Source organism: Hemicordylus capensis, chromosome 3, assembly GCF_027244095.1.
Source record: "Hemicordylus capensis ecotype Gifberg chromosome 3, rHemCap1.1.pri, whole genome shotgun sequence".
Taxonomy (NCBI): domain Eukaryota; kingdom Metazoa; phylum Chordata; class Lepidosauria; order Squamata; family Cordylidae; genus Hemicordylus; species Hemicordylus capensis.
The window spans coordinates 130,616,881-130,637,114 of record NC_069659.1 but is presented as its reverse complement, the minus strand read 5'-3'; the positions used below and the strand labels follow the sequence as shown (position 1 = coordinate 130,637,114).

The 20,234-nt window shown below is 44.6% G+C and overlaps 1 long non-coding RNA gene across 1 annotated transcript; it reads left to right on the top strand.

Annotated features, from left to right (window-relative positions):
- The first annotated feature begins 496 nt into the window (after positions 1 to 496).
- Positions 497 to 13,417, top strand: LOC128351685 (uncharacterized). The gene is made up of 3 exons (XR_008319975.1): positions 497 to 703; positions 3,930 to 4,110; positions 12,001 to 13,417. It is a non-coding gene; the product is annotated as an uncharacterized LOC128351685 (long non-coding RNA).
- Positions 13,418 to 20,234: the final 6,817 nt, after the last annotated feature.

Here is a 20,234-nt window from a genome sequence, read left to right as displayed (position 1 = left end):
TACAAAAATGGTTCTAACCAGCAATTAAGAAAAAGCCCTCTAAGGAAATCAGAGGAACATATTTCATTTTGGAAATCAGCATGGGAGATATCCCCCACATGGAAGTGGTTTTCATACCCACCCCCCATTAAAACATTTCACCAACAAAGCTTTTTAAAGTTATTTTAGAATACATTCTCTCTATACATATACTCTTTTCTCTCTGAAATTAAAACAAAGAAAGGAAGATGTAGCCAGTCAACACAATTCCTAGGGGTGGAAGAACTACAGTTGCACACAAAAGATTTTTAAAAAATAATCCTGCAGAATGAGGTTGTTACCCTAGCACAGCAGGGTAAATACAAACAAACAAGCAGCTATTGCTACACTCAGTGGTCAATCAAAATGGTGATTCCTTCTTTGTTCACCTTTCCTCTCAACACAGAAGACCCTCCTTGGCTCCTACTCTGGCAACTGATTGGCTTCCAGAGCTGTCAATCAAAATGGAGACTTCTAATTGGTGAGCAGGTCATTCCCAGCTCGGCTGACCTTTTGAAAACAAAACCAAGCCTTTGCATTACTTTTTGACTCAATATTTAAACTACGATTGACAAATCTCAGTATTTCCAATAGGAGCTAGTACCAATGCCCACTCTGTGAAAACTTTGCAGCTTGGTTGGTGAGGCAAGCTGCAGGGAAGGGCAGAAAGAGCAGCAGAATCACAGTAAGTTAAAATGGTGGGGGGCTGTGGGGGGGGTGGTAAAGGGCAGCAGAACCACTGTAAGTTGAAAGAGCTTTGAAAACTCATCTTTTTAACCAGGCCTTTTAACTTTTGTAATTTTAAATACTGTAAATTGTTTGTGTTTTTAGGCAGTTTTTTGGCATTTTAATTGATTTTAATGTTTTGTGTTTTGTATTGTTTTAATATTGTGAACCACCCTGAGACTTTGGTTTGGGGTGGTATAGAAATGTATAAAATAAAAATAAATACATAATAAAAAAGATAAAATGGGGGGCTGATTTTTACGGGGGAGCACCGTCCATCTGCCCTAAGTGAGGAGCCTTCCCTGGTTTGAGTCCTCTGGGAACAATAGCAGGGCCTGTTGCACTACTTGGACTTGCAACCCTGCACAGCATACACAATCTCAAAACAGTGATAAACAAACTTGTGGGAGTAGAAGTGAAGCCACTCCTCCTTGCCCACAGCACTATATATCCTAGGGATGGTCCTGCATCCCAGACCTACAATTTACTACTTACTAGAAAGGCCTAGGGCAGAAATAAAATTTAGAATGAACAAACAGGCTAGTTTAGACTGTGGCTGTGCCTAGGACTGTTGGAGATGAATTTCCAGTGCATCGACCTTTTGCACCAACTGTCCTAATGACCAGTAGGGGCATTGGGAGTACAGACAGTGAGTCAGGGTCTCCCTATCTGTCCCTGCTCTATGACCCCTGAACTGACTCTGCAGCACTTCCTGTGCTGAGTCACAATCCTTCCTTTCCTCCTAGAGAGCAGATGGAAACATCTCTCTCTCTCTCTCCTTACCTATCTGTTATGTTGTCCTTTAGATTAGATATAGCTCTTTCCTATCTAAGTGTATTTAACCAATACATATTTAGTGTTTAGTCATACAAGGATCTCCGTGTGTTTTCTCTAAATAGCTGCAATATCCAAACCATCCTCTGCTACCTTCTCTGTAACTGGAGTGTGTGCTCATTCCTTAGTGCTGTGCTGTTTTACCTATTGTGGGTAAAAATCAACAACCTCTCACAAGGACTGCTCAGGTCCCTGAGAAGATCACCCAACCACTCACTGGGACCTCTACTGCAAAAGTGAAACTTTCCCTCCAGTTCACTGATATTGCCTTTCTCGTTCTGAGGCCCCTGAGCTTACGTTATTATTACCATTCTTTTCAACCCCGCACAAGTTCACAATGAGAAGATAGATGGTGAGCCTTTTTAGGAAGTAACAATAGCTACAACAACAACAATAAAGAATAAAGACACAAGGGAGACAGCAGCAAACAGCCCTTGGGAGGGATATAGTGCTTGTTTGAATGAGGGCAATTTCAAAAGGTGCCTATTTGCCTAGTTAGCTTGCCTCTTAAAGAGGCAGTACATAAGAGTCTCCAAGTCAGAAGGCATGCCTTCTGGACAGACTTGAGCCTTGCTGGATCTCTTTAGTATTATTTTAAAATTAATAATGCCTTGTGGCTGGTGACTCTTATTACTTTACATGCACCACTACTTTTGTCTATCTCCCCACCCCCATTTTCTTGCCATTAATTGACAATCCCTAAAATCTTTAAAGAAAAGTCTGTATCAGGTTTGATTTGTAATTCTGTGATCTCACAATCTTGCAATTCTTACAATCTCACAATATCAAACTTGAAGCCTTCTCCATATTAGCTAAGGAAATATGTGATTTTGCTGAAGCCCCCTGCCATTGTTTCATTTTCTGCAAGATTGCCCCATCCTACAGCCTCATGCTGGGTCTTTGTCCTACCCCCTCAGCAGTAAGCCTCGGGGAGTGCCCTGTTTGGTCAGGGCTTGAGTGGAGGTGGGGGGCCTGCATGCTGTTCGGGCAGCTCCCTCTCTCCAGTCTGCTGCATTTTGGCTTAGGAAAAGGAACCAATTCGACGACTCTTTCCCAGCCATGCAGCCTTGCAGGCCTCCTGCAGACCGGCACGGAGCTGTGGTGGTGCGGCGCAGGTGCTGGTGAGCAGGCCTGAATCAACAGTGTCTCCTGCCATCTTGTCAGTTTGGGGCCTTCTCAGGAGTGGCCAGAGCTGCGGCATAGCGGAGCAGCCCTGGACGGCCAGATCAGCAGCTGCTCTTGCCACTCGGGTTTGAGTGGGGCTGCTGCCCCTTGCGGGGGGGGGGAAAGCATTTTGGGCTGGGGCAGCCGGGTGCGCAACGGCCCTAGCTGCGGTCAAGAGGGTGCCTAGGGTGTTGGACCTAGAGTGGGGGGATATCTTTGGCAGGCTAGCTGGCCTGGATAGCAGTTGGGGAACATGGTTTGGCTGTAGCTGACAGGTCTCTCTGACTCCTGGGAATCTAGAGGGTGTGGGTTGGAGTTTCTGGCAGTGGATAGAGTCTCTTCTTCAAGACCCTCTTTCCCATTTGCCAGGGCAATATTGGTTGATCTGTCCTATTTTGGTTTACCTATATTCACTGGGGGTGCCTTGTTGAGAGCTTGTTGGGCAGGTTGTGTTGGCTGCACAGTGCTTTTGGGTTCATTGCTTACAGTGCTACTTTACATTGAACCAGTGTTCTGCTGCCTAGAAAAGCTTTCGGGGGGGAAGGGGGCACCCCATCAAAAATCTTAGATGACCACTCCCTCAGTCGTCGTCATCATTGGAGGATGAGGGGGATATGGCACAAATACGTCCAAAAGAGAGTTTGTAGTAGATATAGCCTGTTAACACAATACCAATGTACAATTCTTGGTAAACTTTAGTGTAGCAAATCTTGTTCATGTCCCACCAACTTGTAAACATGCTTTTCCACATCTTTCAAGCTGACTTCCCGACCCTTCGCTGCTGCTACTGCAGGCCTGAAAGGCAACTCCTAATACATAGAGAAGAGGCCCAATCACTAGCAGGCTGGCAACAGCCAGAGAGCCTGATTCACAGGATGGAGGTGCTACAGCATGCTGAGAAGGGCCCACCACAAAAAGGGGCCAGCCCTTCGGGTGTCCCTGCTAGGAGCAGGAAGCATACAGGATGCCTCTGGCAGGATGCCTCTGAGTACCAGTTGCAGGGGAGTAATGGCAGGAGAGAGGGCACACCCTCAACTCCTACCTGTGGCTTCCAGTGGCATCTGGTGGGCCACTGTGTGAAACAGGATGCTGGACTAGATGGGCCTTGGGCCTGATCCAGCAGGGCTGTTCTTATGTACAAGGTGTGCAGCTAGCAGGGCAGAATTATTGAAATCTTTGCCTGACAGATTGGCATCCAGATTGACCAGATTGGATAAAGACAAGCCTGCATCTGTCCTGGCGGAGCCCACTGACCCTGACTGACAGCCTCCAACAGCACCTTTACCCAGCGAGCCTCCTGTCCCGACACCAACATGCCTGAACTACTGGACCCCTCTCTGGTGGAACCAATTAGACTAAACTCGTCAGGTGAGGCAGATGGGAACCCAGGGAAGGATGGAGCTGGTCAGTGGCCCATGCTGTCTTTTGGTAGTTGGGGCTAAAACCATTTTTGGGCCACATTTACACAGCCCTGGGCTTCTGTGACATTGCCGGGCATACCAGAAGGCTACCCAGGGGACCGTGTAGCAAGTTTGGCGGGGATCGATACCTCGGTACCACAGGGGCAGCGGCGGGAACTGAGGGTGGCTATCCCATGGGGGTGGTCCCCATTCCCTCAGCATTCATCTTATCGGGCCTTGGGCCTTCTGTTTGGGGACCACCTACTGCCGGCCACAGACAAAATCCTAAAGGGGGAATACATAGATATATTCAGTTCTATCTTCCGTGAACACAAAGTGAAATAGAAGGAAGGTGATGCCAGTAAGGAACAGAAGGTTCCCAAGCGTAAGCCCGTGGAACAGACCTGGAACATCTGGCTTTCGGGTTTCAGAATTTATATAAGTGTTTCAGGTTCCAGAATTTATATAACTCTGGGCCCAGCTAACCAGGGGCCCAGCTTTGCTTAAATATATGGAAGTTATTCATCGGGCCGTCATGGACTTCATGGGCCATCATTACGATGAAGATTTTAGGTTGAGGGAAGCATTAGACCCTGTCATCCCATGGAATGCCCCCCGAATGATCTGTGGCTTCTCATCATGTCCCCCTCATGCCCTGTGGAGGGTGATAGAGTAGACAATGGCCACTTGCTTTCCAAAACGTCTGGCTGCTCCAACCCCTCGAATGCCAGCTAGCAGTTGTTTGAACCCCACTTGGTATGCTGGGAATTCAATAGTGGGGGACATTGTACCCGGTCTCCATGTAGGTTTTGCCATGTGTGTGGCTTCTGTCGCGCCAAGCACCCCAGCTCTTCCTGCAACAGAGCAAAGGGCTGGAACGCGGGATTTAGGAACCGCCAGCCCAACCAGAAAAGAGGTACAACCCCCTGGTCTCCAGGAAAAGGGGCCCAGCCCAATTAGGTTAGAGGTTTTATATCAGCTTTTGGTGGATTACCTGGACTGCCAGGCTGCTGTTTATTTGTGGGAAGGTTTTAGTGAGAGATTCAGGATCCCGTCTTCCTCACTGGTGGGAGGGGGGCATTTGTTGTGCATAACTTATTCAGCCATCCATCCATCATATTTCCATGCCGCCTGCTCTTTTCCACAAAAGCAATTACATGAAAATACAAGTTTATATGGCTATCTTCCTCCATTTTACAGTTAGATCATGTTAGAAAGAAAATTAATCCAAGCAGTATCTTTGCCACACTTTAACCCATCTCTTGAACCAGCCACAGTTAAAACGAGCTGCGATTGTACCTGCATTCATGTTAAAAGTGAACCTGGGCAGAGCCTTCCCTAGGGGGGCGGTGAGGGGCTGGGGGCAAATCAGCATGTGTAGGACCTGCTTTCATATGATTACAAAATCATACTGACTGGTGACATACTGTGTAAATAGTGTGAGTGTGTTATCTTTTTAGACTATTTCCTCTAGAAAGCAGCATAGCGACCCCTAAAGAGCAATAGCTTCAAAGAAAAGTCTGAATTTAAGTTGCAAAATTACCTCACAAAAATCTTGGCTACCATCAGTCACCAAGACTGCTTGCTCAAGTCCAGCAATGGGTGCAAGTAAACCAGTTCCAATTAGTTTTCGGCTTGTAGTGATTCCAGATCCAAGACTGCCCCCCAAAAACAAATGTTTGGGAGTTGAGACAAACAGTTCAAGGGATGAGACAGTGTGGAAAGACCCTGTGACCCTGGGGATCCCTTGCCACTGGGGGCCCCACAGCAGGAGAACAGAGCCAGAATCCCTCCATACACAACCTTAGGATTATCTCCTGCCTCAAAGATGTCCCTTGAGGACCTGCCAGCACTTGAAAACCAGGCAAGGCTCCTTTAAACAAGAGAGTCTTCCCCAGGGAGGGAGTGGGGGGCAAACCACTACATAGCAACTATACACAAACAGCAGTTATATCCAAGTATCATTTGAAGCAACATCTCATGACTGTTGCATTCAAGCTCCTATTCCCTGCTTGGAGCCTGACCCCCTTTTTGCTTTGAAGTGGTCTGAGGGCTGTGCCCCTCCTAGATCCCTGCCTTGATATACGCCCTGGCTCAGCACAAGAGAGGATACCGCTTTACGTGTGGACTGTCCAGGTCTAGTACCAAAATCTGTTAAGCCAAACTTTTTCCTGACAAAATAGAAAGGGCAAGGGGGGTTTCTTATAGTCCTCTCTCCCTGCTCCAACCTGCCCACTCACATACTTTCCAGCAGCAGCTATCAGGGACTGCCAGAAAACAAACAGAAAATTGAGACTGCCTATTGGTGGTTGTAGGAGCAGCCACAATTGATAGCCACCACAGTCACTAGGCAGTTCTTGTTGGAAGTTAAAGGACTTTGCGCTGTCTCTTTGTCTCAGACAGTGGAGGACAGACTAGTAAGTCAGAGGGCTAGAGGGTCAAGACATTGGTCATCACTTCTCCACTGCTCTGATGCTATCCCTTTGAAATGTAGATTGCTACTCTTAGGGATTGAACTTCCTTCCTCTCTCTCTTCCCTACCTGCCCTTCTACCTTGCAACATGGCAAGCCTCTCTCCCTGCACCATATGTGCAGAGAAGATGCAGAATCCATCTGCATCCAGCTAGATAGATAGATTAGAGATCCGAACCCCTCACTTTCCTATCTAGAATGGAGTTGCTTAATAAATGCCTTTTATATTGATTTGAAACTATGAATTGGCTCCAAGTTACTTTACTCTCAGCACACACGCATGCCTAACTAAATCCGCTGTGTTGTGCCTCTGTGCACTCTGCTATAATGAGAAAGGGATTCTCTCACCACAGAGAATTTCCAACAGTTCTGACCATGAGATGGCATGTCCCCAGACTTATGTGTGAAACTCCACTACTTTTTTGGTCTTGCTTTTGTAAACACTAGAGTTAATTTCCTTAACTTACAGTCTGTTTTTCCTTATAATTTCTAGTTAAAACCTGAGTGAGAAATATGGCTTTGAAAATCTCGATTTTTATTTCAATTCTGGAGATAATTTGGTTATCCATTGCAACATGACATAAACCAACATGTCTTCTGAGTTACATTTTTAAAAATCTTTAGCATTTTACACCTAAACAGGTAACATGAACATTTTTAACATTTAAGAGAAAATGACTAAAGCCAGGAACAGCTCACTTTCCAGTATTCAAGATTCTGCTCCAGACAGAGCTAACAACAGTACAGTGCAGTAAAAAAACACACACATTTTGTTCCTGTGAATAAACAAGCACAGAGAACACCTTTAGTTTCTGTGAAAGTGCGAAATGTGTGTGTGTGAGCGTGCATGCACAAACACTTGAAAGTACATGCATTTTGCTAAACCCAACTACATATTTCCAAACATCATGCTGAAACGCCTGCAATAAAGCCCTAGCAAAGTAGTCGCAACTCTCTCCCACTCAGACCGAAAAAAAGATTGTTGCCAGCATCCGAGCAAATAATATTTGGAGGATATGGTAATAATTGGCTCTTATGTACCCTGCTATGGATGTTTCTTAAATTGCCAGTGTCACTGAGTTCAGCAGTTATGGAGCCTCCTTTGCTCGCTGCACCAAACACAGCTTGTAAGGGAAGCTTCCAGGAACTAAGAAGCTCCTTGCCATCAATTAACTGCATGCATCCTGTCAGTTAATGGTCTTGTAGGAACGCAATTTACTTTCAAATACTTCCCTCGGAGTCCCTCAGGGATGCATTCTGCTTTGCCAGACAGGCAGCAAATGTACATGGTTATTGATCACTGCTGTGCTGATTGCTTAACTATAAAATCCAAGAAAAACTACGTCAAATTGATGTTGCAAACCTGACTGGAATCGTCAAGAGGACTGTGTTTCCACTAAGAATGATGCTTTCCTTTGAGAACCCAGTAGTGGTCATCGTTAAGTATACCTTATATACGAGGGAGAGATGCATCATTAAAGGTCACTTGGGGACTTGAGTGAGGTGATGCCCAATATTATTTTCTTATACTAAATCTGGATGCTTTGGATGTAATTTCAAATACTTGGAGCATTATAAATTCAGAACTAGAAAATTAATTTTGAGGATAACTTGTGGTAGCAGTAACTTCTGCTCAGTAGAGCGTGTCTATATACCTGCTTATTCAGAATCCAACCACTGGGCCATCCAACTCAATGCTGTCCTCTCTGACCAGCAGATGTTTCCCAGCCTTGTTACCTGAAACAGCCCCGCCCCCTTTCATTAAACTGGAGATGCTGGGGATGGAATCTGAGAGCGTCTGCATGCAGTATGGTCTCTGCTACTGGAAGGTGTTCCAACTCAATCATACAGCTCACAACAGCAATAAATCTCAATAAAATATGAAATAAGAACAAAAAACAGTATAAAAAAATTCAAACTGGAACCCCAATTAAAAACAAGTTTACAACCCAAAGATCAAACTGGTGCAGACAGCACAGGTTAAATTACTAAAAAGGTTTCCTAAAGAGGAAGGCCATTAAATATCTTTTTAAAAATATTCTAAAATATATCTTATAGCATACATTTAGGGCTGGTTTAGATAGTATGTCCACTAGCCTCCCCCCCCCCATCAGCCTACATAGCTCCCCTCCATAGGTGAGAATATTTTCTTTGCAGTTGGTTGGATCGTGTGCCAAATAGGGTAGGTGGGGGGAGACACACACACACTCCTTCCCCTCCAATGGCAGGCATATAATCCAAACCACGCTTCCTCTTTTAATATTATCAATTGTAACATTATTCATATCTGGGTTTTACTTTTTGCCTAGAGGGTCATTTTTATTTTTTCATACCTCCTTTTGCTAATATAACCTCAAGGCCATTTACAACTGTAGCAATATCTGACTCAACCAGGTAGAAGATTACCTGGCTGGCCAGTTCAGACTAGCCTTCTTAGTCAGCTAGCTCACTAGGGAGATTCTGATCAGCTGAGTCACTGCTCTGAGAAGCTGCCTAGATGTTTAAATTTTTTAACTTAAAAAAAAAATTCAAAAAGGAAAGATTCTGGTAAACAGAGGTTCTGGTAGTTTACTGCTACCCCCAAGTCACTCTTTAAAAGTTTCTGCCAATGGGGTTTGAGTGACTAAAAATCCCCATTTCACTTTGCCTCCCCTTGCTAACAGGCGAGTATATAAAACAGCTGCACTCCCATGCAAATGCCTGCACATGATGAGAGCTGAGAGTAGCTTGGCTGCACAGCCCTGTGGAAAGTATTTTGCACTTTTCGGATGCCCTCCATCTGCCTCCCTCCCTTCTCTTGAGTTAATAACCAACTCTGGGAGGCTCGTAGAAAGAAAAAACAAAAACAGTTTATTCTGAGACTGGTTCATCTGAGGCTTAAGGGTATTTGTAGATGCACTTTAAAATGCTTAGGTTGGTTACAAGAATGTTTCAATACGCCCAGATCTTACTTAGATGGCAAACATTGAAATTTTAGTTACACGTTACAAAGAACAGATATTTAGGAATGCAAAGCACACAGGAAAGAAATAAATTCCTTACACAAAGGACCAGGTCTCACAATCCGTGAGACCTGGTTTGTTGCAGTGAGCGGGAAGAGCAGGCTAAGCCCGGTCTCCCCGCTCACGAGCGAAGAGGGAGCCCTGGGTGGCTGGATCGGCTGCCCATACAATTGCCAGCCCCGAGACGGAGCCGGCAGGGGCTTGGGAGAGCGGGGGCCGCTCGGCCCCAGGAAGCCTCAGTATGCCCTGTGCAAGCGCGCAGGGCATACTGGGAAGACCCCCGGAGCTGGGAGGCGGCTTTTTGCCTCCCACTCGGGGGTCTACTCACGAGTAGCCATGGAGCTGCACCACGGCTACTCATGAACAGATAGCCCGGGTTTGTGGAGCGCTCGCTCTGCAAACCCGGGCTAAGGGGTGGGCTACTTGAGCTTGTTAGCCGCTCAAGAACCACTGGGCTCGCTTGTGAGCCTGATGGTTCTTACGATTAACAAAAATCGGGCTAAGCTCTCCTAGCCCGATTTTTGTTAATCGTGAGAATAGCCCCAAAGTCTAACTAAACATACTTTTCTCTACGTTAGATTCCAAAGCCCCGAAAGCCTAGGCTTTATTCCTCCTTGAAAACTCACCAAAAATCCTGATGAGGTCAAGCCTCCTGTAATCCTGCCTTTCAAGGATCTGCAGAGTCACCCTGTGAGAGCAAACTCCATGCTGGATTCCCTACCCCTCTGCACTCTCCTGTTCCACTTCCCCCTTCTTCTTCTTCTTCTTCTTCTTCTTCTTCTTCTTCTTCTTCTTCTTCTTCTTCTTCTTCACAGCAGCCCTCATGTCCCACCCACCTGGTGGATTGATTGGTCAGCCTGGGAGTCACCAGCCTGTCAATCAAGGACAGGGGTTCACTTCCTTTGACCCTATTAGAGCTGGAAGGCGGGTCACTACACCATATTTAAAACAATAGCATTTTGTTACCTAGAAGAAGGACATTTGTTTTACCTCAAACGTTGATGAACCAACTGGCTAAGTGTTCTACCTATTATTTTGGCCCCATCGGTACTCCTTTTCATTCAGTGATCTTCCAGCCAAGTGCAAAGTAGTTCAAGTTCTTTAATGTTACAGCCACAAGCCAAAACAGAAGAGAAAAATTACAGTTATATAATTGATTACAGTTATATAATTGAATGTATGTAATTAAAACAGGCTGAAATTAGAATTAGTTAAAAAAATTGACAAAATTGAAAACATAGTGATAAGTATGATTTCTTGCTTCTGTTGATATCCTAAAATTCTTATACTTAGCCATAAGTAATATTTTGCATGAAATCCATTCCCACTTAGTCTCCATTTCCAAGGGATACTTATCCTTGTTTGTCCACCTATAAGTGCTATGACTTGTAAAGCTTCAGTTTATCTAGGGTTATCATGCATACTTATTTCCTCTGAGCATGTCCTCATTTCGAAGAAAAAGAGGAATGACACTGAGAGAACAATTTGTTATGGGGCAGCTAACAAAGCAAGTTTATTAGTAGTAGTTGTAGTATTTGCCAATCTCCAGTGCGAGCCACTTGGCAGACCTGGCCCCCTTTGAGCCTGCAGCCAAGTCTACCAGTTTTCAGAGATCAGGACTACCAGTCCAAGAAATAAAGCCACCTGGCTGTCTTTGTCCCAGTGACCAGGGCTACCCACACTGCATGCAGGAGGCCCAGGGTAGACTTTGCCTTCATTACTCCAGCAGCTAAGTTTACTGGACAGCTGGGCGGGGTCCTCCCCGCTCAAAACAATAGGTAGACTGGCTGCCCAGCACTCAAAAGCCAGGTCTACCACTGCTGTTGGCCCACTGAAGCTGATTGGTAGATCTGGCCTCTGTCATGCCAGTGGCCAGTTCTACTGCCACCACTGAAGCTGTCCCATTCAAGTCCATTTTTAGAACTGGCCTCTGTACTTATTTTCTTTTAAGATGGTAGGGATGGTATCTTCATTCTTCAGGTTGAAAATATGGTAGGCCTACTCATGTCACAACAGGAGGAAGGCCACTGTTGAACTGAAGTACTTCCCAAGAAGGTTTTGGCTGGCTGGGTTTGTGGCCGAGCCAGGCAGACAATACTTTATTTTATTTTGTCACTTTATTTTGTGACTGAGCATTTGTGCTTAGAAAATGAAGTCTAGGGGCTTCTATCCTGACTGGAAATGAGCTTTTGACAGCATGGCTAAGGTGTGCTATGAGAATTCCAGATTCCCCTTGCATACCTGCTACAGGTGGGTCTCTCTCTCTCTCTCTCTCTCTCTCTTTGAGAAGTAGAACCAAGCATTTTTTTACATCTAACAACCTAGTGGGGCGGGGAATGGAAACATTTGCTGGAGTATTAAGGATTCCTTGCAAATTTTCTCAGGAAGCCAGACCCTAGAAGACAACAGAGAACCTGTGAAGATGCTGGGAAATGGCTTCAGTGCTTTGAATCACGTTACATAGTGACTGCTCCCAAGTGATTAGCCATTCAAAAAAGCAAGATCACCATGCTGATCAGGTACGTTCCACCGTGCAGCCACAAGCTTTTCTTTGTGTCTTTCTTTGAGTTTTGTCATATTTCTTCATTGTTTTTATTGTAGTGTGGGTCTTCTTCCTTTGTCATAGCATGTAAATGGCCCTCTGTGTGCTTTCTTTTTCTGGAAACTTAGCTTTCTGTCTTTCAAGTAAAAAGACAGTGCCGCAGAGATTAAATATGAAAATGATTGTAACTTGTCAGGGTGAGGTAGAAGCAGGGATTTCCCAGTCTCTCTCAACATCTCCTTCAGCAGCTCCTTCCTAATAAAACTGAGCATGCAAACTTTTTAGCATAAATGGCACTAAATGTCTTCAGAAATGAAACAAATGGCACATCTAGGGCCCCAGCTGAAGGCTATTATGGGTTAAATTGTGATTTATGGTGCCCACGGACAATCATTTTATGTCCAGTGACAGCTTCTACATTTCAGTCATGGCACCTTAATGAAGGGCCATGATACTATCTCAGAGTCTGCAGCTCCATAATGGGCCAATTTGTACAGTAAATGACAGCCGGAGAACCAGAGGAATGTTTTGTGTAATATTTGATAATGTAATTGATATTCGCTCAGGTTTATGAATGTAAATGTTGGGCCATTTGGTCTTCATTGGGGTCATTTTTCTTCTGATTATTGAGAACCCATAAAATGAAGGCGCTTAACTTTATCCCTATCAAAGCACTTGGCAGAATAGTTTGCAGAGCATGTTCTCTTGGGGAAAACACATTCTAAACTTTTACATAGCTATTTTTCATTTTCGTCAAGGTGCAACATTTTGCACTCACTCACTGGAATGCTGTGAGCATTAATTAACATTTGCAATGCTCATAGAAGGTGAAAAATGCCAAGAAGGTGCTAAGTCTTAGAAGTGGAAATATTGGCTGTGCAATCTTTTTGAAGATTTGGCTGGCAGTTTGGAAGACTAACTGTACAGAAATTGCACAGCATAAATAGCAGATGTTGAAGCACTGGGAGTCAACACGCAAGAGTCAGTGGTCTCTAAGCACATGTGACCCAGTCCTTTTGGGATATTATTTGTCAGATGAAGCTCCTTATTTTCATTTGGAAAATGTGTAAGGAAAGCAGTGGAGCAGTGATGTTCTGTATCTTTTGTAACTCACCAAAAAAGAAGAGGAGGTCCCACAAAAGACCAAAGGTAACAGCAAACATCAATCAAGAACAATGATAAAAAGCAAATATATGAAAATATATCTGTGTTAATGCTACAACTGACTGTAAATGCATACATATGTAAATGAAACAATAATCCAATCATACATTAAAAACATACATATGATGAGTTTTCCTGATAAGTCATTTCTATAATTTATCATACTTGTGGACATGATAATGTAAATACAAATACTCATATGGAAAACACACAAACATAGACTATTGCTCAAGACAAAAGTGACCCACATGGGTCTACAGTTCCAAAATGAAAAATATGTGTGGCTGGATTCTCTCAGTTTATAAGTAAAATGAGAAATAATTAAATTCTTAGAAATATACTTCCCATCTTATATCTGGACTGCCTCCACAGTTCAATAAAGGTTGGTGTGTGTGTAGAAGCTAAGGCTTTCAATAGCTTATTTATGGTTCTGCTGCTTTTATCTGCCTTTATTTTAGTTGGTTCTTTGACTATTTCTGCTAACTGGTGGCTGCTTGGGTTGGTTTTGTCTGTGGTTTTATCTGGCTGGCTTAGTTTATTGTAAGCCATTTAGAATATAAAACCCTCTCATACAAATCTATGGGATTGGCCCCATTTATGTGGTTGTAGGCCTTTGGATTCTACAGAAATTCCATGGAATAAACCCCTGGCATGGCAGCTTCAACAGTGGTTAGAGTGTTGGACTAGGAATGGGGAAACCTGAGTTCAAATCTCCATTCAGCCATGAAACTCACTGGGTGACTCTGGGGCAATCGCTTATTTCTCGGGCTAACTTACTTCACAGGGTTGTTGTAAGGATACACATAACCATGTACACCATTCTGGGCTCCTTGGTGGAAGAGTGGGATATAAATCTAAAAATAAATAAGTAAAAATGAATATCACAGGTCACCTTAATAGAAGTGCATCAGTTGGAATTATTTATTAGGCTGGATAAGTTCACAGAAGTTACAAGTCCACAAAAAATGTTTACAAGCCCACCTGCCTGCATTCCACCTCCTGACCTCACCCAGTTGAAAACTGTAGTTGCAATCCAAAACCCACTTATTTAGAAGTAAGTTCCTTTGAAATACAATATCAGAATTGCAAGTAATGTAAACTAAAAAGTAGGGCTGCTTTCTAGAGGAAAACATTTGCTAGTCCCCAAGCTCACTTCTATACTTTTGATGCTGAATATTAGCATATAAATATTCAGGCAAATTCTCCATATGAGTTCCCTAAATGTGACATCTCACTCTTTCCTAATACCTACAAATCATTCATGTAGGTATTTTATGGAGGCAGAGCACGTCTGCTTAAGTGAAGAAGCTAATTTTCACGGCTCACGGCCTTTATTTACAAGAAGACACTTTATATGATGTACAAGTGATGGGAGCACATGGCCTAAAGAGAGGAGGAAAATGAGTACAAATTGCGCCCCAAAGCATCACTTTTTAAAGTGTTTTCTTCTGTCAAGCCTCCTAAAATGTTTCAAGGAAGAGAAAAGGAGAAAGAAAGAGGAAGGTGGTTAAATAGAATCCTACAGCATGAATTAAAGCAATACGTAGTACCTTTTTAATGATTTTCAAATGCACTCAAAGAGACAGGAAAGGACAGAAAATAACAAGGAAGGAGTGAATTAGGCCACACAATAAAACATACATTCAGTTTTAAGTGCTGCTTTCCTCTTTTTCATGTTGTGAGGGCTGTAAATAAACATGGACTGAGCCTTCAAGCAACATTTTAGGAAAACAGCAGCAAGAGAAAGAGAGCACAGGCAGATGAGAAAGGAAAAGGCAGTGTGTTTCAAATGATAAATATTTACCATATCAGAATTATTCTTCTGGGTTAAGAAAAGATCCCAGAAGAATCATGTATTTAGTTATGCATTGGTTCATTTCTTAACTACCGTGTTTCCCCCAAAATAAGACAGTGTCTTATATTAATTTTAGCCCCCAAAAATGCACTAGGGCAATTAGCGGTACATCAGAAATTACTGCTAGGTCTTACTTTCGGGGTAGGTCTTACTTTCGGGGAAAAGGGTAAAAACACTTTTCATACAGCTTCTCATCAGATGCTCAATTTAACTAGGGCTGCCAACTTTTGAAAAGGTGTGTAACTCTGCCTTCAAGAGCAGTTATCTGCAGCAATTAAATGGTGATGAATTTCAATCCCACATCATAAAAAGCTTCACCTGAAAGCTGTATAGGAAATCTCAGTTAGCAACTAGCAACATACAAATGTGCTTGTATGATATACAACCAAATTTATACATAAATACAAACTCATAAAACGCAAGGTAAGACAATAATAATGTACAACCTTGCTTTAAACATAAATTGTGCCTTTCCCTGAGGGTCTCTCAGGAATATATATATATATATATGGGGGGGGCACAGAGGCCCACAGAAGGAAATGGGGAGCAAGAAAAATTGCCCCCACCCCCCATGCAGGATATACAAAGTTAATCTGGATATCAACTAGTGTGGTTTAGTGAGAGCCAGCATGATATAACAGATTGAGGTCATTCACACAATTACTTGTGGAAGCAAGGTAGGAGAAAAACCTGTAGCTTTTCCTCCTACTATACCTTGCTTCCACACAATCACTTCTGCCCAGGTTTTCTTACCTTGCTTCCACACAATCAAAAACTGGGAGCACACACAGCTCCCAAACCCGTATAGCACACAGATATTGATTGGCCCAGTTCACACATACACTTTAACTGCAGTTAAAGCTGCCAGAATTTGCAACTGTAGTATGCCCAAGTGCGCAGAACCACTGTTAAGGGTCTAAAGTTAACTCCAATTTGCCCCGACAAGCTCCAATTGGAACCTGAGGTTTTCCCTAAGGTTTGCTGCCAACAACCACGGTTTTGCCACCTAACTATTATGCCTGAAGGCAGTCTCACCCATAACCGCAGTTAAACACCAATTTCCAAACTCCAGTCATAGAGGCGGTGGTGCAGACCCTCTTGAGGACGTGGCTGCTCCATGCTTTCTGCACTTCTTGCTGGCAGTCGCTCAGAAATTCAGCCACAGCCCTCCTGTTAACTATGGAGTTGCCAGGCTACAGGGATGCTGCCATGCCCCATCCCGGACTGGCCAGCCTCTCAAACCACTCAGCTTCTCGGGGGCAGCACAAACACCCCAAATGGCAGTACAAGCAGGGCACCCCTTCACGGAGCTGGGAAGGGGGAGCCCAAAGGAAGACTCAAGCAGGGAAGCTGGAGCAGCCCGGTTCTATTCTTCACACACAAAGGGTGGGGAAGAGGGGCCCAGCCAATTCTCCAGGAGGGGGGATGTTTGCTCCCTGAATGTTTTATATTTTATATTATGTTTTAATCTGTACACTGCCTAGAGATTTCTGTAGTAGAAGGTATAGAAATTCAACAAACAAACAAACAAATCTTACTCAGGAGCAGGGCAGTACCCAGGTGAAACCCCTGCAGCAGCACTGATGGTTTGGAGTATGACAGAATTGCCCATTACCCCATGGTCAGCTCTGTCACAAGAGTGGCAGACTCGGGAGAGCACAGGAGGATGCTCCATGCAGGAGAGCTGCAGGGATGGGCACTTGGGCAAGTGCAGTCCTGGTCTCAGCGACTGCCGCCAAGCCACTGTATCCCCTGCCCCCTGCCAACCCATCCACCAATATGGAGATGTGCACCCCTACCCGTGGCCCCAAACGGGCGAAGCAGCCACCCTGTTTCACTCTTTGTATTACTAGTATATCATAACATAGATAAATGTGATACAACATATTTCAACACTCTAAATGTTAAATGGTCGGCTCATAGCCAACCACGCACACGCACGTCGGCCATGAGCATAGCGACACTGCTTGGGGCTGCAAGCAGGAACACTGCAGCCCAATGCGCCTGCTTTTTTTTAGAGTGCCGGCGTTGTCTGGAGAGTGGGGAGGGGGGAGTGTGCATCTCCCATCCATCCTCACACCTGCAGATCTGCGTATGGCAGGAGGGTGGACTGGGGAGCAGAAGTTCTGAATGGATGGAAAGGTCCTTGCCTGTGTCCAGCCCTCTTCCAACAACACGCACGCACCAAGGTGAGGGGGAACAGGGGCATCTAGATGCCCTCTGGGTGCTTAAAGGTCCACACAGAGGAATAGTGTGGGGAAGTTTTAAAGAATTTTTGGAATTGATGAGTCTTTTAAGATTTGAGGATTCCAGAATGTTATAGCTCCACAGTGGCGGGGGGGGGGGTGGAATCTTCTCTGGTAGCAAATGAGAGTGGATTCATTTTCACTGACAAACAATGAATCCACTCTCATTGGGGCACTACCGCCTGACCCACTCTTCTGCCCCCAAAGCCACTTTTCTGCCCCGAATCTGCCCCAAACTTCAGAAATTCTTTTAAATTCACCCCTTTACCCAATTCCTTTGGAATCTGGGTGGTAGCAGGCAACCATTGGGGCACTACCACCTGATCCACTCTTTGCCCCCAAAGCCCTTTTTCTGCCCCAAAGATGCACAAACTTCAAAAAATTTTAAAAATCAGCCCTTTGCCCAATTCCTTTGGAATCTGGATGGTAGCAGGTACCCATTGGGGCACTACCACCCAATCCACTGTGGCATTCCTAGGAGGTGCCCACAGGAAGAAATGGGCACTATCTGTCCCCATTGTCCCATAGGGTGGATGTAGCACACATCATCAACAACAGCAGAGCTTTGCAAAGAACAAGGTTTCCAAAAGTCACACACATCCACTGTGTCATTCACCACATCCGTTGTGTCCCCCCTGAAATGCAATTCATCTAATGCAATTGATCTACACACAACAGGGTGAAACAACAACAATGAAATGCACTGCCCCATGCACCCTGTCCCAATGCAGGGTAACAGCAGCAGCCAGCAACAAGCAAGCAAGCAAGCAAGCGAATGTGATATCACAGATGCAGCAGACTAGGGCCAACAATAGCATCAAATGTGCCCTGTCCTTCCTCCCCCAAGCATTTTTCATCCACAGGCAACAGGCACAGCAACATCTGTGGCACCCGGCCATAAAAGTGGGTTAAGTAAGGAAGGGTGCAAAACAACATTCTGCCAGTGGAACAGCGAGGTTTGCCCCCCCCCCCACCTACACAAGTAAAAGAGTGATGGTAACAACAATGGCACACAATTTTTGGTGCATTTTTTAACTTTTCTGCAACAGATCGGAGCCTGTGGCACCAGCACAACCTATTGTAGATGCAAGCAATCTAGTCTGAATAAAAATGATGCTAGAAGTCACAATATGACCCAATCTTCATTGCAAAGAAGTCCAGAGAGAGAGAGAGAACCTGTCCTGTGTCCATCCATGAGGTCCCCAAAATACAGGCACAACAATAAGTTATCCAAGGCATTTAAACTGCATAATATATATACTGCTAGTCTTGAGATTATGTATGGGGGAAGCATAGTATACCTGTGTGTGTGTGCTCTGCGGAAGGGTTAGTGGGTTTAGGGTTAATTTTTGCCATGGCCTCAGAATGCTGCAGTTGGGGGTGGGGGGTAAATGGGTGCAGGGAGGAGGCTAGAGTCTGTGCCTTCCCGCCCACTCAGAGCCTGTAGGCTGCTTGGCAGAGAATATTAATACTGATATATTATGGCCACAGAGGGCTGGAGGACAGGCTTCTGTTTTTTAAAAATGCAAAAAAAATATCTTTGGAATGGGAAAAAATATAGAATTGTTTTTTAAAACCAGAAGGCTACGCTACCCTTCTAACCACCTGTTGGTACTACAGTTTTTTCTGAGGTGTGAATTCTCATTCTATCATAGCAAATGAGATTTTTTTCAATTAAACAACTCTCATGACCCGACTTTCACTTTTTCACACTTTCCTTTACTATGAATAATATGAGGAAGTAATCAGTTTAGCACACTTCACCTTATGAAGACAAACCTCATACAAATAAATTCATCATAATTCACCCCTCTGCCCAATCACTCTTAAATTGGGGATGGGTGGTAGCCTCCACCCATTAGGCACTATCTACCACCCCACCCCACTCCTTTGGGGCAGATCCACTTTCTGCCCCCAAACTGCCCCAAAGTCACTAAAACTTCAAAAATTCTCAAAAAATCAGCCCTTTGTCCAAACCCCCTGAAATCGGGGTGGTAGCCTCCACCCATTAGGCACTACCACCCCACCCCACTATTCTGCCCCAGGCCCCACTTTCTGCCCCAATATGCCCCAATCTGCCCCAAAGACATGAAATTTTCAGAAATTTACCAAAAATCAGCCCTTTGCCCAATCCCCCTGAAATTGGGGTGGTAGTCTGCACCCATTAGGCACTACCACTCCACCCCACTCCTTTTGCCCAGATCCCATGCTATGCCCCCGAACTGCCCCAAAGTCACTAAAACTTTAAAAATTCACCAAAAATCAGGATTTTGCCCAATCCCCCTGAAATTGGGGTGGTAGACTCTACCCATTGGGCACTACCACCCCACCCCAAAATTTTGCCCCTGGGCCCCTTTTTACCCCCCCGAATCGATTCGGATTCGGGTTAAATCCGAATCCGAACCGAATCAGGGGTGATTCGGGTGACCCAGATTCAGGCACAAAACAGAACAGGGGTGATTCGGTTCGGGTCCGAGCCGAATCACCCGAAATCCCGAATTGCACACCCCTAGCAAAATGTGCAGTCACTATTCTGCTCAAATGCTGGAATTGGATTAAGAGAGGTATAACAGGATGCTGGCTGGGAGGGTTTCACTTTCACAAGTACAGTAATCCCCTGAGGAATATTGCCTATGTTTTTTTATCAGCAGGGGATCTCTGTCCTGCAGTTGAGAGGATAGTTTGCTTTTGATGTAAATCACTGCCTGCCTACCAGGCTGTATATTGTAATGTTTAAAGACTTGCTTGGCTTTAGGTTCAGTGCATGCCTACTTAGAAGTAAGCATTGTTGGTTTCATTCAGATCGTCTCC